The following is a 13,421-nucleotide window of genomic DNA, read 5'->3' as shown; positions in this document are numbered from 1 at the left end:
TTCACTCCAGTCTAAATCATTCTTCTACATCTTGCTTCTTTTTGAAACATTCTTACATCACCATTCAAGAGTGGATCTCCTCTCTTCCTTTTAAAGGTCAAGCTTGTATTGTCTATCTTTCCATCAGTTTTTATTTTATCGAGTGACATGTAAAATCTTTGACAAGAGGTATACATATCAAAGGTTTTTGTATTACCTTGCGCTTGTTACTTACTTATCTTTACACTTAGTGCCTTCTTTGCATATATGATTTTCAGTCTTGCTTTCACAGTATGTAAGCCTGGCTTAGCCTTGAGAAAATGGCCCTTTATCTAGTTGTAATTTGAATTTGTGTTGTAGATAAGTGAGTGATTTTAATTTTGAGTGGGAGAATATGTATCAAATTGGAAACAGTAAAAATAAAGAAAATGCTGTCTGTATAAGAAAGCTTTCTTATTACATGAATTGAAAAAAGTATAGAACAGTGAGAATACTATGCTATCGTTTGTGTTAAAGAGGTGGGACAAAATAGTATATTTATACTTGCTTTCATAGCATAAGAAACATTTGGAGAAAAGGTTCTTTTCTTCCTAACAAATGATGCTTGCACAATGGGATATTTGTATTCAAAAGAATTAGGTGCATACTGACCCTATACCTTTTACAAAAATTAACTCAAAATAGATTATGTACTTTAATGTAAAATGCAAAACTATAAAACTCCTAAAAGAAAACATACCTTCGGTGATGAGCTTTTAGGTACAACATGAATAGCATGATCCATAAAAGAAACAGTTGTTAAGTTAGATTTTTATTACAGCTACAGCCTTCTGCTCTACCAGAAAGATTAAGAGATTAAAAAAACAAGTCATAGGCTGGGCGCAGTGGCTCATGTCAGTAATCCCAGCACTTTGGGAGGCCAAGGCAGGCGGATCAGGAGGTCAGGAGATCAAGACCATCCTGGCTAACATGGTGAAACCCCATCTCTGCTAAAAATCCAAAAAAAAAAAAAAAAGAAAATTAGCCAGATTTGGTGGCAGGTGCCTGTAGTCCCAGCTACTCGGGAGCCTGAGGCAGGAGAATGGCGTGAACCCAGGAGGTGGAGCTTATACTGAGTGGAGATCACACTACTGCACTCCAGCCTGGGTGACAGAGCAAGACTCTGTCTCAAAACAAAGAAAAAAAAAAGTTATAGATTGGGAGAAAAATTTGAAAAACACACATTTGAGGAAGGATTTATATCCAACATTTATAAAGAACACTTGAAACTCAACAGTAAGTAAACTCAACAATAAATAACCCAATTTTTTTAAATAGGCAAAATATCTGAATAGACATCTTACTAAAGAAGATATGTAAATGGGAAATAAGCATATTACAAAGCTGTATATCATTTATCATTAGGGAATGCCAATTAAAACAATGAGATACCATTACACACCAATTAGAATGGGTAAAATCCAAAAAAACCCCCAACAATACCAATTGCTGGTGGCAATCAATAGCAACAGGAATCCTTGTTTATTGGTGGTGTGAGTGTAATGTAGTACGGCCACTTTGGAAGGCAGTTTGGCAGTTTCTTACAAAGCTAAACATAGTCTTATCACAAAATCCAGTAATTGCATTTCTAGGTATTTACCTATTGATTTGAAAACTTGTTTCAAACCAATTGATTTGAAAACTTGTTTTCACAAAAAATCCTGCATACAAACAGGAAGTAACCAAGTCCCTCAATAAGTAAATGGATAAACGAACTGTGGTACATCTATATGATGTATTACTCAGCTATAAAAAAAAATGCATGACTAAGCCATGCAAAGACATGAGTGAATCTTTTTTTTTTTTTTTTTTTTTTTTTTTTTTTTTTTTTTTATGGTTGATCCTATTTGGATGAGTCTTTAATGCATATTGCTTAGTGTAAGAACCCAGTCTGAAAGGGCTGAATACTGTATTATTCCATTTATATGACATTCTGGAAAAAGCCAGAAAAAAAAAAAGATGAAAAAAAGATAACAAACAGATTAATGATTTCCAGGGCTTTGGGAGTTGGGGGAGAGTTAAATAGGTGAAGAACAGAGGAATTTTTTAGGTAGTGGAACTGTTGGGTGTAATTCTGTAATGGTGGATACATGACACTATGCATATGTCAAAAGCCACAGAACCTTACAGTGCAGAGAATAAACCTCAATGTGTGCATATTTAAAAAAATCATTTAGGAAGTTAAGAGATCCCAGGATGGAATTCAGAATGTAACAGAATTATCTAACTGTATTACAAATGTATGAAATAACTTCAACAACGGGGATTGGGGAAATAGGAGCTGACTTCTGGAACTTTGGACACGAATGGAGTAGGTAGGACTAAAGGCCGAAGGAACTGTATGTAAACCCTTCACTTGAGTTGATACAGTTGTTTACCTGAGGGTATTGGTTAATGATATTAAAACCACTATACATGTATACAGCAAGTGAATAATTAAGTTAATGGATGGTAGATCATGGGAGATTACAGATAAGCATGGGACAGAGACTACAATTATCTATGTGATAACGGATTAGAGTTTAAGACATCAGTATGAATTCATGTTTAGCTTTAGATACAAATGGATACATATAGAAATATTTACAGATATGTGTATATGTACTGATTGTTATACACACACATGTATTTCTTTGCTCTGTTGGCTGAGAGAGCTCAGAAGCAACAATATCTCGTAGCAATGAGCACACATAGTGGCCAAATCTTGATTTCTAATACCGTTCTTCAGTAAAAGGAACAAGGCTTCCTTGGAGAGATGGTTGATTTTAGGATTGGGTCAGGAAATATATAAGATGAGCCTTGAGCATCTTGTAGTACTAGAAAGTAAGGAAATGCTCAAAACAAAATAAAACAAAACAGGAAACATGATGGGAGTAACTCAAAGGAACCAGCTCAAAAATGTCCAACAGCTAAAGCTGGAACAATTTGAGCAACAAGATAAACAGTGTTGGATTATAACCCAAAGTAAAAAGTGATAACCCATGAGTCTACACTGATATAATAAGTGTTTGAATAAATAAATAAATGAGAATAGATAAATATCCCATGCAGTAAAATTCTAATAATTTATGTAAAATGAGGATTTTCATTTCAATAGTCCATCCTCAAAGAGGTGGAATATAACTCTCCACTCCTAAAGTGTGGGCTCCACAGAGTGGCTTCCTTCCAAAGAGGACAGTATAGAACTGGGAGGGGGAAGAGTATTTTTATAATGGAGAAAACTGACAAACACTTAGCCAGGGAGATAAACCCTGACAGTAACATCAATAGTGATGTCGTGTAGTAGAATGCATTCTTGATATGATGCTGTGAGATTTGCACATTACTTCTATGGTATTCCTCCCCAAAAGTCACAACCCTAGTATAATTAGGAGAAAAATTAGACAAATCCCAATTGTCAGATATTTTACCAAATACCTGGCCAGTACTCCTCCAAACTGTCAAGGTCATAAAAAAAAAACAAGACAAGTCTGAACTGGCACAGCTCTAAGGAGCCTGAGAAGGCATGACAAACAAATGTATTGTAGCATCCTAGATGGGAATGTGGAACATAAGAAGGGTATTAGGTAAAAACTAAGAAAATCTAAATAAAATATAGACTTGGTTAATAAACTATTAATTAATAGGGCAAACTGGGTGTGGGATATGTGGAAACTCTATTTTTGTAATTTTCTGCAAATATAAAACTATTCTAAAAGAGTTTACCATAAAAAACTTTGTACAAATACAGGGGACACCAACACTAGTTGCCTATAAGGGTTGTTGGATACTGGGAAGACTGGGTACAGGATGAGAGGGAAATTTTCCACTGAGTACCTTTATAGATATATCAGTTTACTTCTGAACAATAGAAATAAAAAAATTTAGAAAACTGAAGATTATATTTCTTGTTTGGGAACAATAATATTTCTTCTTTAAGCATTTTAGATAAAATTTAGAAAGAAGTATAGAAAGTGCTACATATGTTTTGGTCATGAGTATGATTAGCATTACCACTACAACTACAACCACCATGATATATTTAGTGCCTATTTCCTAAATCTTGATATTCATAAACATCTTAATTTTGAGTTCCTGGAGATCCAAAGTTATACCTTAGTCTTAAGATGCAGTTGTGCAATTCCAAGGTTAGTGCCTTCGGCTTGGTTGCTTAATAAATGTTTTTATTTGACTTTATTTGCAGTCCTTGACAATAAAAACCAAATGATTCCCCACCCCTTGTCCTGCTAAAGTAGCTGATTTTTTTTTTTAAAGTGTATTCTGTCACTAATTTTATTTTTCTATCGTAACTTGCCTGAAGTTTCATATATTTTTCCTGGTTCTCTAGGGAAGTTAGAAGCCAGCCTTTACTTTATTAAATACAGCATGGCTAATACCATGTGGATTTTTAAAGAGTATAATAGAACAGTTTTGAATGGGTGTAAAGAGCCAGAGTTTTACATTTCATTTAACAGTGAGTGTTTTATTTTCAATAACAAAGGCAGTTGGTAATTGCTGTCACGATTAATCTCTTGCTATATGTTTGCTAAGAGGATTGAGTACAGAACTAATATGTAACCTTACAACTACAAGTAAAATCACCAGGTCTAGTCTAAACAAGAGGAAGGGAAAGGTAGAAAAACATTTCTTTCTGAGAAAAGGCAGAATGCGTATGCTTTCAGCAGCATCACACCTTTGTAAGGCTGTTTATTTTCATGTATATAGAAAGATGAAGGGAAATCATAATCAATATTGGATACTAGGCAGTTTGTAAGACAATTTACAAATGTATGTCATTTTATTCTCAAAACAAATCTGTGAAGTAGATGTTTATTTTCAACTAGATGAAGAAAAGAAGGTTTAGGGAAATGGTGTGTCCTGCCCACATTCACACATGGATTGAATGGCAGAGGGGAGGGATTGATCGCAAGATATCTGGGTTCTGAAGCCTCGTTATACCTGGCATATTTTTTTCTGGTATATATTCTTTTTCCATATTGCTCTTAATAAAGGAAACAGAAGTTGAGAGTACCAGAAGTTTGTCTAGGAAAATCAAGACTTTCCTTTAGTTTAGTCAGATAGCTCTGTAGCCGTAAAGGACACATGGACCTGGAACCCAAAGATGTCTGATTCGTGAAAGAACCACCAATGGGGCCACTTCCATTACTGTAAACAAGAAGCTTGAGGCCAAAATGTTTGGGTTTGATACAAGAAAAATAACAGATGAATGAGAAAGATATCAAAGTAGTCCTAAGGTATTTATTTCTTTAAGTAGCCTCTGAAAACCATGTATTTTAAAATACATAATGGTTTATTTATATTAAATTACATTTTTGGTAGAATTCTATTTTTATAAGTTAAAAGAAAATGCATAGTTATATATCTGTGCTGCTATTTATAAGCAGAAAATCAACATTTTGAGATTTGGTTATCTGGCCAATGACCCAGGCATTTAATAGAAACATACTTAAGTTATAGTTTTAATTTTTTAAAGATATAATAAAAATCTGTATACCCGAAGTTAGAGTGTTCCAGTTTCTATTGATGTATAAAAAAAACTACCCCAAAACTTTTGCTCATAATTTCTGTGGATCAGGAATTTGGACAGAGCCCAGAAAGGATGACTTATTTTTTTTTTTTTTTTTTTTTTTTTTTTTTTTTTGAGACGGAGTCTCTCTCTGTCACCCAGGCTGGAGTGCAGTGGCCAGATCTCAGCTCACTGCAAGCTCCGCCTCCCGGGTTCACGCCATTCTCCTGCCTCAGCCTCCCAAGTAGCTGGGACTACAGGCGCCGCCACCTCGCCCGGCTAGTTTTTTTTTTTTTTTTTGTATTTTTAGTAGAGACGGGGTTTCACCGTGTTAGCCAGGATGGTCTCGATCTCCTGACCTCGTGATCCACCTGTCTCGGCCTCCCAAAGTGCTGGGATTACAGGCTTGAGCCACCGCGCCTGGCCAGGATGACTTATCTCTATTCTACCACTTTTGTGGCTTCAGTGAGAAGAGTAGACAGCTGGGCAGGCCACCTGGAGCTGTTTTCACTCACAAAGCTGGTGTGCAAATCAAAACCACAATGAGATACCATCTTACACCAGTTAGAATGGCAGTCATTAAAAAGTCAGGAAACAACAGGTGCTGGAGAGGATGTGGAGAAATAGGAACACTTTTACATGTTGGTGGGATTGTAAACTAGTTCAACCATTATGGAAAACAGTATGGTGATTCCTCAAGGATCTAGAACTAGAAGTACCATATGACCCAGCCATCCCACTACTGGGTATATACCCAAAGGATTATAAATCATGCTGCTATAAAGACACATGCACACGTATGTTCATTGCGGCACTATTCACAATAGCAAAGACTTGGAATCAACCCAAATGTCCATCAGTGACAGACTGGATTAAGAAAATGTGGCACATATACACCATGGAATACTATGCAGGCATAAAAAAGGATGAGTTTATGTCCTTTGTAGGGACATGGATGCAGCTGGAAGCTATCATTCTCAGCAAACTATCACAAGAACAGAAAACCAAACACCGCATGTTCTCACTCATAGGTGGGAACTGAACAATGACATCACTTGGACTCGGGAAGGGGAACACCACACACTGGGGCCTATTATGGGGAGGGGGGAGGGGGGAGGGATTGCATTGGGAGTTATACCTGATGTAAATGACGAGTTGATGGGTGCTGATGAGTTAATGGGTGCAGCACACCAACATGGCACAAGTATACATATGTAACAAACCTGCACGTTATGCACATGTACCCTAGAACTTAAAGTATAATAATAAAAAAAATTAAAAAAAAGTAATAATGGCTGTTGGCTGGAATCCCAGTTGGGGTTGTCAACTAGAGCACCTACATGCCACCTGCCCAATACGGTCTGGACTTCCTCACAGCAAGGTGGCCTCAGGGTAGTTGGACTTCTTACAAGGTGACTTAGGGATTAAAGCACAAGTGTTCTGGTAAACAAGATAGAAACTGCAGTTTTACATTTATGGAAATCACCAGGCATTACTTTTGCCCTTAAAGTATTTACAAGTCCATGAGGGTTCAAGGGGAGGAGACAGTTCCCACTTTTCAAGGTAAGGAATGTGAAGTTCACATTGTAGAAGAGTATGCGAGATGGGAGACGTTGTGACTGAAAGTACAATTTTCCCAACAGAGTATTAAGCCATGTAATCCAGATTATCTGTGATATACAGGACAGGAGATGACTGTGTTCATACCTGCTGCCATTTCTTTTTACTTATAGACCAGCAATGACTTGTGCCCATTGTTACTTTTCAGCTTTTTTTCTTTTTGCCTTTCTTTGGTTTCATGTTTCTGTACCTCTCTTTACTGAGTCAAGGTAGACTAGTAATCTTTAAATTTCACTGGTTGTTATCAGTAAAAGTTTATTTTTGTTTACTTCCCAGTTCAGTGTTAATCTGTGTGAGGAAAGGTATCTGTGCTCCATGAAGTCATTTATAGACCCAAACTTTCTCCACCATATGGTGCCACCACCCAATAAGGCCTCAGAATTCTCTCCACTGGACCTCTGCAACTGGCATGGATAAGGCACATCCTCTGTTAACTGTTTTGGCCTGGACATAATAGACAGCACCTCTGCTCGTGGTGTTTTTTTTGGTGACAACTACTCATGTGGTCCCTTCTAGATTAAAGGGAACTGGGGAATATACTTTAGTATGTGCCCAGTGCCCAGGGAGAAGGCGGGGTGTAGATATTAGCTACATCTGCTACACTTACCTCTCGTTCTTCTCTCCTCCAGGCTGATAAGGGGTCTGGAGCCTGAATGTGACATAATATCAAGAATAGAATGAAACTAATTGACCAACCAATCAGATGCAAATTAGCATAAGAATTCTAGGAATTTAGACCTGAGCTGGACTTTAAAAATTATTTAGTTCAATAGTTTAAAACTATTTTTGGAGGTGGATCTCTTTTATCCAAATGAAATCTTACAGGAAACTCCAATTTATGTAATAGATGGCAGTGAAGTTGCTCTGGTTATAAAAGGTAATGGGCCTTGTCTTTTCCCTCTGCCATGGACTCTAAGAGCCTTTTGAGGAATCCCAGGGCTTTGTGGATCAGATATAATTACTTTACTTAAGACACATTAAAAAACTGGGGCATAGAGGGACAGTGATACGATATCATTTTTGTCAGTGATATGCCAAAAATCACATGCTTTGTCTGGCAAGTTTAAGGTTGCAACTCAAGCTTCAGTAGTCCCACTACTACTTCATTAAAAATGGTGGCACTTCCTCGTTTTCAAGATACATAGCCTTTGAGACCCCTGGTCTAAGTGGGGCACGGTATACCTGCCTTGTGTTGTTGGCTTAATCTCTTTGTCAGCCAAACAGTGGACTTAGGACCAGGAAAGAGACAGGAGCTTCAACTTGGGCTGGGCGCAGTGGCTCACGCCTCTAATCCCAGCAGTTTGGGAGGCTGAGCACTTGAGGTCAGGAGTTCGAGACCAGCCTGGTCAACATGGTGAAACCCATCTCTACTAAAAATACAAAAATTGACCAGGTGTGGTGGCGGGGTGCCTGTAATCCCTGCTACTCAGGAGGCTGAGTCCGAAGAATGACTTGAATATGGGAGGTGGAGGTTGCAGTGAGCCAAGATCATGCCACTGTACTCCAGCCTGGACAACAGAGTGAGACTCTGTTTCAAAAAAAAAAAAAAAAGAGCTTCGACATGAACTACTGTAGCATTTCTTTCCACAGTGATGAGATTAGCATAAAGAATGAGGGCTGGCGCCTGGGTCTGCAATAGTATGACTTGGCAGCATACCTTGACTGAGGGCATCATGAGAACCATGGATGAAGGCTGCCTGAGTTCACTGGAACTGTTTTGTCCTCTGACGCTGATGTGATCATGCCACTGAACCCAGTGAGGAGCACAGTGTGGTGGAATTAAGCAAACCTGGACTTGAATCATGGGAGTGATGTGGCTGCAGGCAAGGCACTTTATCATTTTGGATCTCACACTTCACACTTATGAATATAATAATAGGTACCATTTAAGATAATTGCCAGAATTACAGATAATGTATTTAAAACACCTGACACAGTAGAAAGTAATGGGATGTTGTCACCACACTTTGGTGTCTACCAGACTCAGGTTCAAGTCATAGCTCTGCCTCCTATAGTGGTCTGAGCTTTACATCTTTAATTTCATAGCTGTAAAATGAGGTAGTGGTTAAAATATGGACTTGAGTTGCAGCATAAAGCATGAAGCCTGGAACTAGACTGCTTTTGTTTAAATCCTGGATCTGTTCTTATCTACCCGTACAAACTTGGGCAAGTTATTTAATCTTTCTGTACTTTGGTTTCATCTTTTATAAAATAGGGATGATAATAGTTGGTAATTTTTAACGTTGTTATGAGGATTACATGAGTAAATATTTGCAGACCAGTGCCTGGCCCATAGTCAGTACTATAGAAATATTTGTTAAAACAAGTAAAATATTTTACAGGTTTGTGGTAGGAATTATTTTGATATGAAATATACAAACCTAAAGACCGTTCTCCTAGTAATGATTAGTACTCAATAAGTATTAGCTATTATTACATAAATAATGTTAGCTATATTGTTTTTGTTATCATTGTTATTATTATTGCCCATTAAAATAGAGTTACCCTTTATTGAGGTCCTACAAAATTGTAGGTACTATGCTGAGAAACTTATTTTTTTCATCATCTTTAGGATTTTCCAGGATTTTGGGAAATGATCTACCCAGGTACTCTTTCTATATATGTGGTGGCTTGTTCCTTTTACAGAAAGTAGCTGCACACCTGCCTGGGTTTCTGTCTATCTGGAGAGTCCTGCTAGGGGTACACACTGGGAAGGGTGTCGTCTTGTTTCCCAAATCCATTTTGCTTTGACCTCCCCACCCAAACTCCTAGGAAGCAATGGTTTGTTCAGGGCCACAGAAAAATCATTGTTGGAATGTAAGCAGGTACTGTACTAACTCTGGAGCTCTTTGGGGTGTGATATATTTCTCTAAATAGCTAGTATATATCCTTGTAGAATAACTGGAAAAGAGACCTTTTCTAAGAAATGTTTTACCTTTACTTGTGAATTAGTGCTGGATACTATCTAAAATTAACTTTTACTGTTTTCACTCTTGTACACAGAAGCCACATAATTCATCCAGCAATAATCACTTTAACATTTTGAATATATCTCGCCCTTCTATTATATATATAAAAATATAAAATTTTATTATAAATATATACATATAAAATTGTATTATATATTATATTTTAATATTATACATGTATGTAATCTCAAGATAGGATACCTTTGGTATCAATTTTGGGGAAAATGATAAAAATTTTGATAAAAATAACTTGATTGATCTTTACCTAAATTTTTAGAATTATTGCTCCTGAATTTATTTCCAGTCTACTAAGGAATTCAGATAGTCTTATGAAAATTGACTTCAGTTCATAGTAATACTGATTGTACCTAATACGCAAGGGTGGACCTTTGGGGAATTATGCATGTTGATTCTAAGTAGGGTCTACCTTGCACCTAAGTAAAGGCCTGGGCTTAAAAAATTCAGCTAAGTAAATACAGTTTGGAAAAGATTTGCCTTCATAACATTTTGTGTGAAAGGTCTTGGGGCGTTAGTTGATGGGAAAGTCAGTGTAGGCATAGTTGTGCACAGCTCAGAGCAAAGCAAGTGATAGTGTCACTGTACTTTGCATTAGACCACATCTGTACAAGTGCCTTTATTCCTGGATGCTGTATTTAAATGGAAAGTTGATTCATTTGACCATGCCTAGAACATGGTGACCAACATGGGGAAGGCTGGTGAAAGGAAGAAGGCAGAATCTTTGTCCAGAAGGGGTTCATAGTTTAGATGGAGATGGGAGTATAAAGGAAGGAGGCAGGGATGCTTGGCTTGAAAAAGAAAAAAGAAGAGGGAATATCACTGCTGTTTTCAATTATTTGTAGGATGAGCCGACTTTTCTGGGAGTGAAGGCAGTTTGTTGGAACAACACACTTGGCTGAGGTCCAAGGCTAAGGGCTTGCAAAATCTTTCGCTTACAAAATCTGACTTGTAGTTTTATCATTTATACAGCTGCTCTCCCCATAGACTCATGAAAAAACCCCAATACACCTGAGTCCTGAAGCATGAGGACTGGTGAGGGGTAGATTGCTCACTAGATACCAGCCTACTATCAGTTCCAGTGTCCTCCTTCTACCTGGCAGCACGACATGGCTTCTATTCACTTGCCCATAGCATCAAACTTCTGCTCCACTCATCATGACCAGCTGGCCAGGAAGTAAGGCAACACCTGGTGTACTACTATAGTGCTTCTTAAACATAGATGTAAACATAGAACATGAATCATCTGGGAGTTTTGTTGAAACGCAGATTCTGCTGTAGTAGACCTTGGGGTTACCCAATAATCTGAAATTCCACAGGTGATGCTGCTATTGGTGGTGTGTAGACCACACTGAGTCACAAGGTTCTACTACAAAACATGAGTCTTCCCTCCAGGCTACAGCCAAATCCCATCAGGCCAAATGACTTTCTGCTCAGAGTTGCCGCACATCTTTATTTGTAGAGCATTACTGCCTGGAAATGTTGCCTTATTTTCCTCCCAGCCCTCATGAAAGAATTTTATCCAGATGTCGCTTAGCCATCCAGTGTTTTTATTGTCCCTAAGGCTGCTTCAGCAGTTATCTGACATGTTTTTTCAAAAATATATCATCTTGATTTTCATCCAAGTTGCATGAGATGCAGCACTTTTTGAATATGTGCAGGATGTGGCCAGAAACTTTAGTCTGAGATACAAGTATCATTTGCCTGACACTAGGACAGCCTTCTTTTCTCATAGCTATATATTTGTGATTACCCCAAAGTAATCACTGACTCCAGTGCTTTGTAAAGTGATCTTTAAGAGATCTGTTTATAATACATTGAATACTTGCTCAATGAGGCCACAACCCCAAGAATAATGATGAAATCTGGTTAAATATATTTGCCTTCCTGTTTAATGATTCCATCAGGTGACTTCTGTGAGTATTTCTAATTCTCATTGATTGAAGCCCTTTCAAGGTCATGTCCCTTCCCCCAGTAGTTGCTTATTGGTCAAACTAAAGTAATTGAGAGATTTCTCATGATGTGTGAATCCTGGTAAGATCTCAGATATAAGCTCGTGGTGCATATCTATACAGGTGCTAAATGGTCTTGGGCAAGATACTTAATATCTTTGATCACCTGTAAAATAGGGATAATGAAATCTACCTTAAATAAATTAAAAAGATGATGTCTACGCAAGCACTTGCCATATTCCTGGCACATGGCAATCATTCATTAAATGACTTTTCTTACCTCCTCATTTGTTCTTTTTGGGCCATTTTCCACCTGTTTTTTGGGGGGGAGGGACATATTTTACTTCCTTCTTCACTAGTCACAAAGCACCTTCAGAAGTGGGATATATATTTTAAACCCCTTTTTAGTTTTTCATTATGTGTTCAGTAAAGACATGTTGAATGAATTAATGGATGGCCAATAGTCTATAACATCTTCTTGACCTCTAAGTTCCCTGATTGTTTGATTCTTCAGTGTTCTAACAACTTAGAAGAAATTGGAGAATTCCCTTAAAATAAATGTCTTCTTTGTTAAAGCACTTCCTTTTGTACAGTCTTATAAAGTAGGTATTACATAAATTATTACTAATAAGTGTGAACCTGGGCCTGGAAGCTGGCTGCTATGGTATAAATAACCTCTTTTAGTTTATGACCTTGGGCGTGATTCTTTGTACTGGTGCAAATGAGGTGGGTCAGAGGCTGGTCTTGACTCTCTGCTTGCCCTTCACTGTTTACTTTGGAAAGATCTGTGAAAGATGAGCAAGACATACATATTTGTTCTTTGACATGACTTTTGGGATTCACGCACAGTAGAGGCTGAGTTTCATGATATATTCATTTTAGTCCTCATAGAAAATGCATTTTGTCTTTTAGATTAAATACAGTTTGGCTCGTGGGGTTAGCCAGCTCAGTGGATTAGAATAGAAGCAGCAGGCCCTTCCAAATCTGGGGATTAAGCCTAGTTACCTGTCTAGGCGAATCGCTCTGGAGTTTCCTGTATGAATGAGTTGTTGGAGTTAGTGCCTGGTGAGGCTATCCCCACCACTTTGTCATCATGCCTCTGGGATAGGCAACAAACTGGTAGAAAGTGCACACCCTATCAAATTTAGATCTAAGTTTAAATCTAGTTTGGGTATGTTTAATCCTTAATCTCAATTTTAAAGTTTTTTAAAAAGAGATAATACCAGTCTCATGGGTTTTTTGAGTGATAAATTGGTATATGTGAAATACCTACTGCAAGCCCTGGCAGTGAGATCAGGCCCGATGTTAATGACAATGACACATTTCAGAAGAGAGGCATAG

At 37.7% G+C, this 13,421-nt stretch overlaps 1 protein-coding gene across 1 annotated transcript in view; it reads left to right on the top strand.

Annotated features, from left to right (window-relative positions):
* NELL1 (neural EGFL like 1) overlaps window positions 1-13,421 on the top strand; it is a 949,982-nt gene that overhangs the window by 172,236 nt on the left and 764,325 nt on the right.

The sequence above is a fragment of the Rhinopithecus roxellana genome, chromosome 15 (genome assembly GCF_007565055.1).
Source record: "Rhinopithecus roxellana isolate Shanxi Qingling chromosome 15, ASM756505v1, whole genome shotgun sequence".
Lineage (NCBI taxonomy): Eukaryota > Metazoa > Chordata > Mammalia > Primates > Cercopithecidae > Rhinopithecus > Rhinopithecus roxellana.
The sequence above is the reverse complement of the archived record's forward strand: the minus strand, read 5'-3'. Positions and strand labels throughout refer to the sequence as shown.